Here is an 11,072-nt window from a genome sequence, read left to right on the forward strand (position 1 = left end):
AGATAGGCCTGGGACATATGCCACCTCTCCCCAGTGGGGTGAGGAGGGGGGTTCTAGAGGGAAGTTAAGGAGCATTATGGGGCAGGAGGATAGGAACTGTGTACTAACATCCTGTAGCATGTAACTGTAAGGAGGTCAGGCCCCAGGCTCGGCTTCAGTAGGTCCAGCTGGCAGTGCCCTCTCCTCAGGCATGACAATCACTGTCCTATGACTTTCTACCCTCTGAGGCACTGGCTGTACAACAGAAAGAGGAAAAGGGCTAGAGAGATGGCGCAGCAGTTAAGAGCACTGGCTGCTCTTCCAGAGGACCTGGATTCAATCCCTAACACCCACAAGGTAGCTCACAATTATCTGTTATCCAGTTCCGGGAGATCTGATGCCTTCATCCGGCCTCTGCAGGCACCAGATGCACATGTGGTATGCAGACATACATGCAGGCAAGAAGACGCTCATACACATAAAACAAACAAAGAAGTAAATAATTTTCCTTTGAAAAGAATATAGTGGGGACTGGCCACGGAGTCACACATGTAATCTACACATTTGTGGGGCTAAGACAGGAAAATCACAAGGTCCAGGCAAGCCTGAGCTGTGTAATGAGATCAGATCCTTTAGGGTGAGGTCCTTCGGGGTACAGAAGACGGAGGGAGGGTGTGGCTCAGTAGGGGATGTACTAACCACTACTGAACTGTACATTCTTAAATAGTTAAATGGTAAGGTTTACCTTGTGTTTATTCGACACTGATAATAATGTAAAGAAATAAAAACAGGAGCTAAAGAAGTAAGCCACGCTGGGCAGTGGTGGCGCACGCCTTTAATCCCAGCACTTGGGAGGCAGAGGCAGGCGGATTTCTGAGTTCGAGGCCAGCCTGGTCTACAAAGTGAGTTCCAGGACATCCAGGGCTATACAGAGGAACCCTGTTTCGAAAACAACAACAACAACAAAAAAAGAAGAAGAAGAAGAAGAAGAAGAAGAAGAAGAAGAAGAAGAAGAAGAAGAAGAAGAAGAAGAAGAAGAAGTAAGCCACAAGCGGCCACTGTCAGGAGGTCCTAAAAGAAACCGGAGCCTGGGAATCCCAGAGTATGGGCCGTGGGTTAGGAACCGGTTTGCTTATCTTGCATCTTAAGGAAAATGCTATTTATGATGTGTAAGTACATGAGTGATGTCGTCACAGCTGTGATTGTCACTCTGCTGTACATGACTAACTGTAAGCCTGCCCACGGCTCCGGCTAAGTATCATGCTGTAACTCAAAGTCTCGGAGACATTCTGAAAGCAGGACTCAGTTTGCATGCAATGGTTGCCAGCACTTTTGCCTTCTTTTGTGGCGAAGACGCCAAATAAAACCCAAAGTCCGTCCAGTGATTACCAGGCACTTTGGATTCCATGCATTGCTACAGTTAAAATAAGAATGGCTTGTTCCGCTGCTCCTGGCCCAGTTCAGGCAGTAAGCCTGCGCTCAGATCTGCATGGCACAGATCACAGGGACACATTGAGGGTAAAGTGCAATTCTGTGGTGCAGTCCTGGCAATGAGCCGGCTGCCCTGGCCATTTATATTTTATTAAATCCAACCCCTGCCCACCAAGGGCCTGTGCAGCTGGGCAGGACATACCTAGATATGAAAATCAGTTTATCAGATGCTCAGGGTTTGCAGAGGAAGGAAAGTGTGTTTATTCCATGAGCCCTGCACCTGCACTACGAGATGCCTCTTATGTTGGTGACCAAGCAATAGCCCAAGGCCCTCAAGAGCCCCCAGGGGCTGGACAAGAGCCCATCTCGCTTGAGGGAGAGAGAGAGAGAGAGAGCAGTCAGCAATTACCTCAGAACTGGTCTGTTTTGTTGTGAGGAAGTGCCATTGACTTAAGGAGCCTGGGTGTCTTCCCAGGTACCCTGGGTTTTCTGAAACTGCTCTGGACATCTATACTCACCCAGCTCCTTACCCTGGCTGTACACGTGAGGAGACGCTGGGAGGGGCTGAGGCAGGGTTGGGGGGAGGGGGCTCACTCCTAAGAAGCGGCTTACAGTACCAGCAGGAATTGAATGGTACCAGGCCTGATGACACACCTGTAATCCCAGCAGCACTTGAAAGGTGAGGCAGGAGAATCACCAGTTCGCGAAGAGTCTAGGACATGTAGCTAGATTCTGGCTCAAAAAAAAGAAAAGAAAAAAAATCTAATAAGACATTTAGAGTTAATGTCCTTGCTTGAGACTTAAAATGTAAAACAACAAATCCCAGGTTCCCTAGAATCCGCTGCGAGCGGCGGGTAAGCTGTCAAGAACCGCTTGCCTCCCTGGGGCAAATCCCTGTGCCAGCTATACCTGCCTTCCCTTCTCTCCCCCAGCCTCTCATACAGCTGAAAAGTTATAGCCCTCCAGGGTTGGCCAAATGTTTTGTAGGCTGTGTCAAGTTCACCCTTGGGTTATTCAAATGCTGCTTCCTCTGCCCTCAAATCTTGTTTTAATCTGGACACATGACGTTGTAATGTTTATATCAAGAATCTCCTGTCTCAAGTTTGTGTAAACAGTTCTTACCGTTTATTCTCTGCCTTGTCAAAAAATTCTGATCGCCCAATGGCTGGGCAGAATAGAGAATAGGGCGGGACATCTGCCAGCAGGGGAAGGAGAGGAGAGTCAGATCTCCAGGGAGGGCAGAGGAATTGGAACGAGGAAGAAGAGCTCTGAAGAACCAGATTAATAATAATATGCAAGCATCATGGGGCAGGGCTGGGAGCTAGCCAGATTAGCATAGAATTTTAAGATACGTCATTTAACCGCTCAGCTATTGAGGTGCAGTCTTAAGTGAATCTTGATTTATTGGTGAAGTTATTTGGGATTAGCATGAGGTAAATAAATACAGCCACCAGCAAATTCACTGCTTGCATGTATGTTTAGTATAATTCATTTTCATTCCAGTGCTGGGGAGATGGCTCAGAGGATGAAAAGTACACATGCCACTCAGGTGTAAACTCTTGAGTTTGAGTCAACGGAACCCATTTGGAGCTGCTTGTATTACGTGTGCTAATTATGTCTCCCCCCCCCAAAAAAAACCTGTTTGTACAAGAGGGTCTGCACGTAGTTTCTGGGAACCTACCCCCACTTGGTTCTGATTGGTAAATAAAGATGCCAGCAGCCAATAGCTAGAAAGGAGAAAGAGAGGCGGGATTTTAGGATTTCTTGGGCTTGGGACAGGGAGGAGAGAAGGGAGATCCGCCATGCTTTAGCAGAGTGTGGAGAGAGAAGAGACACAGAAGCGCCATGAGGTAGAGAAGCAAGGAGAACACCTCAGGCTGTGGGCCAAGAAAGCACAGGCCAGAGAGAGGCACAAATGGGTCTGGAGCAGCCGGGATGGAACATAGAAATTAGTGAGTAGTAACTTGGAATAGTTAGCGGAAGGTAGATTCTAACATCATAGAGGTTAGGCAGTCGCTCAGCTGTTGTGCTGTTTAAGGCATATTAAAATATAGAGGCTGTGTGTGTGTGTTTCATTCAGGAACATAAACCATTGAGGCAGGAAGCAACCCCACGCTGGAATTTATTAATCAATATTTAATACTGCATCCATTAAAATATACATGCATGGTAGTATGTGTGCAATGCCAATGTTCCTACTGCAAAGTGGGAAGCAGAGGCAGGGGGATGTCCAAGAGATCTCTGGCCAGCTAGCCTGGCGTGCCTCATGATGAATGGCAAAGAGATCTAATTTCAAATAAGATGGAAGCAAAGACAAACACTAAAGGTTATCACTATCGGCCATGGCCACGCCCAGGCCTACTCTGACGAACTCTACACTGACCACAGAGAATTCTCTTTCCTTAGCAAATCAATGGTTCTCAGGTAGCTGAGGCAGATCATAGGCATAAAACAGGGGCTATTTTGACTGGGGAGGGGGTAGCATGAGGAGGGGAATGTCTGAGTTGAGACCTAAATGAATCCAAAGTCTGCAGCCACAAGGGGATCCAGGACAACAGCTTTCCAGGAAGAAGGATGGTCAGTCGAGGGGCTCGGGTGGACCATTAAAGGTGGCATGTCCCAGAAAGAGCAAGACAGCCTGGCTGCCAATCAAGCTTGAGAAGCCCCACCCCACATCCAACAAGTCATCTCTTTTTCTTCCTGGACTAATTAATGCTGACTGTTGGCATTTAGTCTAAGCTCCGCTCCATGGTTACCTGGCAACAGCCAGGTGTGCCTGACTCACTGTAAAAGGGGCTACTTGCCCTGTCCTCATTCTCTTGTTCCCTTACCCTCTTCCCCCTCTCTCCACATGCTCACAGCCGGCCTCTACTCCTCTACTCCCCTACTCCCTCTCTGTCTCTCTGCCTTTCTCTGTCTCTATTACCCTCTCAACTCCCCTCCCCATGCCCTGAATAAACTCTATCCTATACTATACCATTGTATGGCTGGTCCCTCAGGGGGAAGGGATGCCTCAGCATGGGCCCACAGAGGCACTCCCTTCCCTCACACCTGACTGCACCTCCACCAAACATATTCCCTCTCCCCTTATCTTTTTATAAAACACAACACCGACAGTGATCTTGCTCAAATGTTTGTTCACCATTACAAGATAACCCCATGTGAGCAGAGGGCTCATCTTGTTTAACCTGGCACCATACCTAGTTTCTGAATGTCTAGTGTTTGGTAAAGGAACCAGCCTGAGTGTAGGAATCCCTGAATGCCACGACAGAGGCATGGTCTAGGCATAACAGAAACTTTAAAAGAAGCATCCCCTGGGCAGAAGCCAGGAGCAGGCTCTGAAGGTTTCTTTTACTGACAATATCTATGAGCTGTTCCAACCAGACAAAACAAGAATACTGAGCACAGAAGGAGCCACTATGCCGGCTTTGCCCTTCTGCCTCTTTATCCGAGGGCCAGGTTGTGTGCAGCTCTTTCTGATGCAGACGTTCTCGTGGGCTGAACAAGGAACAGGGGCTTTGAGGCTGATGATTGCCCGTCTATTTCAAAGCTAAGCTTCAAAGTCAGACACACCTCCGTCCGTGTAGGGAGGACTTAATGGAAAGATGTGTCCATGCATCAACATGGAGCCACGTGCATGACTTTGATGCACTAACATGGAGCCACGTGCATGACTTTGATGCAACAACATGGAGACACATATATGACCTTGATGCATCCACATGGAGACACATATATGACCTTGATGCATCCACATGGAGACACGTGCATGACCTTGATGCATAGATATACACAAATCTTTTTTTCCTTAAGATTTATTTATTTATTTTATATATGTGAGGGCTCTACATGAATGAATGGCTGCAGGCCAGAAGAGGGCATCAGACCCCATGTGAGCCACCATGTGGTTGCTGGGAATTGAACTCAGGTCGTCTGGAAGAGCAGCCAGTGCTCTTAACCACTGAGCCATCTCTCCAGCTCCTACACATACATCTTTTAAAGCGAGAAATGTGTGTCTACGTGTTGCTACAGTGACACGAACTCCCTAGGAGGGGACTGAAAAATGCAGCAACTGAAGAAAGTGCACAGCTGGGTTGCTGAGGTCTTAGCCCGGCTGCCTCTGCCCTCGCTCATCCATGACAATGAAAACACAGATAATAAACATGGCCTTCAGAAAACAAATCTGGACCCATCAGTTCCCTGCGCTAAGCCCATCCTATGAGTGCCTCACAGTGGCCTGCTCAGCTCTGCTGTCAGACCGGTCACTGTCACTCTGGCCTCCTCAGGAGCTTCAACCAGTCAAGAACTCCCTTGGGCCCTCTGTGCTCCTCATCACAGCCAGCTTGAGACCACGCCCACTCTCAAGGGCCTGCCCTCACCATGCCCACAGAGCAGGTCAGCTCGGTGTTCCCTCTGAGGATGCCATCCAGTTAGTTCTTGATGCCATGCTCACCTCTCTTTGATTTTTCACCTCTGCCTGCCCCCTCCCACTACTTCACTGAGAATGCTTTCAAAGCGAAATCTTTCCATTAACTTACACTTGGAAGCCACTGCCTAGTAAATGCTCAATACACATGTACTTGACCTCACGGCTACCATGTCCACTCTATGGGGAGCGGAGGAGACCAGGAAGTTCTTCCTTCTAACCCAAGGGAAGAAAGGAGCATCTACCCGGTGACGGTACCCAGAAATCCAGGGAGCTAGGCCCTCACTGAAGAGACAGAGGATTCCTGCCATGTGGTCCCAGTCCAGGGACATTCCCTCTGCCATACCCTGAAACGATCCTTTTCTATGGTGGCCCTGCTCCCTTAAGCGGAGGCCAAAGCAGAACTCACACCTGGGTTAAATTCCCTGCTCAATCCTGAAGCACTGTTTCCCCCTTAGCAATCATCCTAGCAGACACTTTATCACCTCGTCCTCCACCCAGAATTTGGCCTGAGGAACTTATAAGCAGCTGTGGCGGCAGCGTCACCTTTAAGTCCTCTTAAAGTGTCTCGCTTTCGAGTTGGGGTTTGGGTATGGATGCTAATGTTCGCAGAGATTCGCAGAAGTTCCTGAATCCAGAAGGGTTGCTCTCCACGGTTGCTCCACCCTGCCTCTTTCTTCTTCAGCGTAATTGCTCTCCCTTTCTGCCTAGCCTCCTGGCTCCCCATCACGCAGAGAGAACCCTGGAGGCCTATCAGGAGGGCCAGGGATTAATTAAGGATGAAGGGTAGGAATCACAGCTGAAGAACTGGGTGGTTGACCTCACTGAGAGATTTATGACTCCATGGGAGAGTCCTGGGCTGACTTAGGAAGATTAAGAGAATGCTAAGCAAACTGGAAAACTATCATGTAAATGCTGACAGCATTAGGTCATTAATGCAGCTGTCACGGCAGAGACATCTTGAAATCTTGCTGGCTTAAGAGAAAGGTTACATATCATTCGTGCCAAGCTTGGGAATGCTGGGGCAGTAGCCCCAAACCCCAGCGGCTAACACAAGCTTCCCTCAACTCCAACACTCCCATGGGGCTGTAAGAGTCACAGTGCTGTATGCCAGCAAGATTTTGCTGAAAGGACCCTGATATAGCTGTCTTGAGTGAGGCTATGCCAGTGCCTGGCAAATACAGAAGTGGATGCTCACAGTCATCTATAAGATGGAACCCAGGGCCCCCAATGGAGGAGCTAGAGAAAGCACCCAAGGAGCTGAAGGGCTCTGCAACCCTATAGGTGGAACAACAATATGAACCAACCAGTACCCACAGAGCTTGTGTCTCTAGCAGCATATGTAGCAGAAGATGGCCTAGTCGGCCATCATTGGGAAGAGAAGCCCCTAGGTCTTGCAAACTTTATATGCCCCAGTACAGGGGAATGCCAGGGCCAAGAAGTGGGAGTGGGTGGGTAGGGGAGCAGTGGGGGAAGGTGTAGGGGACTTTCAGGATAGCATTTGAAATGTAAATAAAGAAAATATCTAATAAAAAAAAAGAATGGAAAAAAAAAAAAGAGTAACTGTGCTGGACCGTGCTGAGGCACTCAAGGGCACGCCTGAGGGCATGTGGCACCCTGGGCTGAGTGTGCCTGCTCTGTCCACTCTAGCATGCAGAACCACACTGACGTATAGTCCTCTCCGTGTCCAGAAGGTGGAAGACACATCCTGGTTCCCCACTTCTGCAGGGGTTACAGAGAGACTGAAGAGAGTCTAGGACTAACCCAGGTTGGGAGAAACAGGACTTTGCCAATAGCCAAAAGCTTTCCACCAGACCCTAGTATGGGACCTTGATCTGTGACCTGGAGTCTGAAGCTGTTGTGACTTGAAGTTACTTCTAAGCAGGATGAAAGGGGGCAGGATGTCACCGAATCAAACTCCCCTGCCCCTGCTGCAAGCAGGGTCTCATCAGGCAAGCGCTATGGATTACAAAGCAATGGACCATTGAAAACCTAAAGCAGATAAAGCAGATTAGAAACCACAGGAGAACTCTCTTTGGAGGCCTGCCAGCTTCCTTCAAACCCAACTTCCTGTTCAGCTCTGTGACCCCAGGGCACTCTCAGTGAACAGTCTCATCAATCGGCTCCAGCTGGAGAAACATCTCCACCGTCCTGTTAGAGGATTCCTTCTAGATATTTCTCCATGCTTGAATATGCAAAGACTGTCAAACTTTCCCAAGGCCTCTAAAACAAGGAAGAGGCCTCTTCTGGAGCGTTTTATGATAGGTACCGGCTCTCCCTGTGGCACTGTGAGTGTCCTAGAGAAGTCCAGCGACCCAAAGTCACGTGTAGCCACTACGCAGTCACGCGTAGCCAGGGCCTGCTCAAGTAATTTTCATTGTTTTGCTACCTCAGATCATCTGAGACAGAAACTGTCACTGAGTTGACCAAGGTCAGATGGGAACTAACAAGAGACATCGTAATTTCTGCAGATGCAGGTCCAATATCTAGCAAGGGGAGAAAGCCACAGAGGATCCCAGCATGTGATGCCACCTAGCCAGCCTTGGGACTTTCACCAAGTCCAACCTTGAAGCCAGCCGTGGTGACACATGCTTATAATGCCAGCACTCAGGAGGCCGAGGCAGGGAAATCGAGAGTTCCAGGCCAGCCCACCACACAGCAAAACTGTCTCAAAAAAGAGAACAGTTTCCTCAAGTTTCAGTCATAGGTCTACACGTGGTACACACATGACATGATGAGAAAATCATCTCTTATCTTTGAGCTTCATTTTCTCCAAAAATGGGGTAGCAATAGCCCCTCTCTCTTGGTTACAAAGGACTAGGTAGAACGCCCTCTGTAACTCTCTCAGCACATGCCTGATGTAAGTTCAGTGAGTGAAGACTCCCTTACCTTCCCTGTGTGGAGACAAGAAGTGGTGTAGGGGCTGGGAGCAGGGTGGTGACCTCCTAGAGCACAGGAAGAGAAGATTGACGACAGCAGTTTCAGTAGGGAGGGGACTCCCTGACAGGCACCGAGAAATCACAAGGACATTGCTCGAACAATACCTCAAACCTCCTCGTGCTAGAAAAAGAGAAGCCAGGCATGGTGCTGCACATTTCTAATCCCAGCGCTTAGGAGGCAGAGGCAGAAGGATCTCTGTGAGTTCGAGGCCAGCCTGGTCTACAGGTTGTGTTCCAGGACAGCCAGGGCTGTACAAAGAAACCTTATCTTGAAAAAATAAAAAAAAAAATAAGATAAAATAAAAGCAAATGAATCTTTTAGCATGAGTCCAGTTGTGTAGCACTCACATGTACAGCAAGACCAATTGACCTCAAGAAGCTTGGGATAGCACCCTACAATCTTTGCCTGGTGCCTTAAAGGACTCTGGGAAGATTCAAAATTAAAAGGAGAGCGTGGACATGTAGCAGTTGTCACCCTGTCTTCCTCAGGGGACATTTGAGAGGCATTTGTTGGGTGAATGACAGACAGAAGAGTTGAACAGACAATTCCAGACAAGAGCTGTGAACCTTACAAACTGAGGAAGGGCTGTGGAGAGAAAGGAAGCCCTGACAGAGCGTGGCTCTCCTCAGTGTGCCTCACAACCAGCTGGGGCACTCTGGACTAGTTAGCCCCATAGCTAATTGGTTAATGGTTGCTCTCCAACTCTCCTGTGTGTGAGTCACACCAAGGCGAAAAGCAAGGAGGTGCCTAAGGCAGGCAGGGTGCCTCAGCTTGCTACCACAAACACCCTTCACCCCAGAACAGAGCTTGGCGAGGTTGGACTTTTCACACCATGAAGGCACCGAGCAGAGTCTTTCTCCCCCCATTTCTTCCCTCTCCTCCCCACACCCAGCCTCCTCTGGCCCCACTCTCTTTTCTTCCTAGCTTTTCCTATCCTCTCCCACTTCTCCTCCCCTCCCTCTTCTGTTCCCACCCCTTTCTGCCCCCCTTCCTCTCCCTCTTCTTTCTCCTCCCCTCCCCTCCCCTCTAGGTTTGGATCTGGTCCGGGTTCTCACTGTTTGAATACCTGGCCTCCCCGGTCTGCCCGGGCCTGTGCCTGGCTTCACTTCTGCCTCTTCTCCTCACATCCTGAGTCACACCACACCAGGTGGGAAGGCACCTCAGGGGGTGACTGGGACACACCTCCTGGCACAGCCCTCACCCTGGCAGTGGAAAGCGCAGAGGAGGCACAGATGTGTGTGCAATGTCACCCCATGTGGGAAGATGCTTGATCAAGAACGGTTTCCCACTGTCTACATCACAAAGCACAGACTCCACACCTTTACACGGAAGGCTTAGCATGATCCAGCCTATGCTGATATTTTCCAATTCTTCCTTTTAAATTTTCTCTTTATGTGTGAGGAGCCGCCCTCACATTTGCCATTATAAGATGGCACTGACAGCTGTGTTCTAAGTGGTAAACATAGTCTGCACACATGCAGGGGCAGTTTTCCCACCATGTGTTCTGCCTTTCCCGTGATGACAACTGGGCCGATGGGCTGCAGCCAATCAGGGAGTAATACGTCCTAGGTGGAGGATAATTCTCCTTAAAAAGGGATGGGGTTTCGCCATTTCCCTTTCTTGCTCTCTTGCACTCTGGCTCCTGAAGATGTAAGCAATAAAGCTTTGCCGCAGAAGATTCTGGTTTGCTGTGTTCTTCCTGGCCGGGCGTGAGAACGCGTTAATAAGAATTGGTGCCGAAACCCGGGACGAGAAAATCCGGGACGAGAAAAAATCCGGGAAGAAAAAACCCGGGAGGAAACTCGGGACGGGAGCTTCACCGGCGCAAGGAAGATCCCTCATTCCAGAACCAGAACTGCGGGTCGCGGTAATAAAGGTTCCCGTAAAGCAGACTGTTAAGAAGGATTCAACTGCATGAATTCAGAACTTTTCAGCTGGGGAACGAGAGTACCAGTGAGTATAGCTTTACGAGGTAAGCCTGGCCTTGAACTTTCTAAGGAAATTCAAGACAGTCTATCAGAAGTAAAGTGGAAAATAGCTTTATAAGGTATGTTTGGCCTTGAACTTTCTCTAGTGTTAGAAGCCCTTTTGTTCCTTTTCACATGTTATCAAGTGGTTAAGGCAGGGCGGATTCTGGACGAAATTCAAGACAATCTATCAGAAGTAAAGCGGGGAGAGAGAGTAGGAGCAAAGAGGAAACATGGTGCACAAAATAAGTATACAGGCCTTTCCAAGGGTCTTGAACCTGAGGAAAAGTTAAGGTCAGGTAGGAATACCTGGAGAGAGATTAGAAGGA

General features: G+C 48.9%; 1 long non-coding RNA gene across 1 annotated transcript; it reads right to left on the reverse strand.

Moving 5' to 3' along the window:
• Positions 1–1,924: 1,924 nt before the first annotated feature.
• LOC108167316 lies at positions 1,925–9,897 on the reverse strand. Its single transcript, XR_880035.2, has 3 exons — positions 9,843–9,897; positions 8,726–8,896; positions 1,925–2,142 (listed from the first exon to the last, which is right to left on the reverse strand). It is a non-coding gene; the product is annotated as an uncharacterized LOC108167316 (long non-coding RNA).
• Positions 9,898–11,072: the final 1,175 nt, after the last annotated feature.

Source organism: Mus musculus, chromosome 11 (genome assembly GCF_000001635.26).
Source record: "Mus musculus strain C57BL/6J chromosome 11, GRCm38.p6 C57BL/6J".
Classification (NCBI taxonomy): domain Eukaryota; kingdom Metazoa; phylum Chordata; class Mammalia; order Rodentia; family Muridae; genus Mus; species Mus musculus.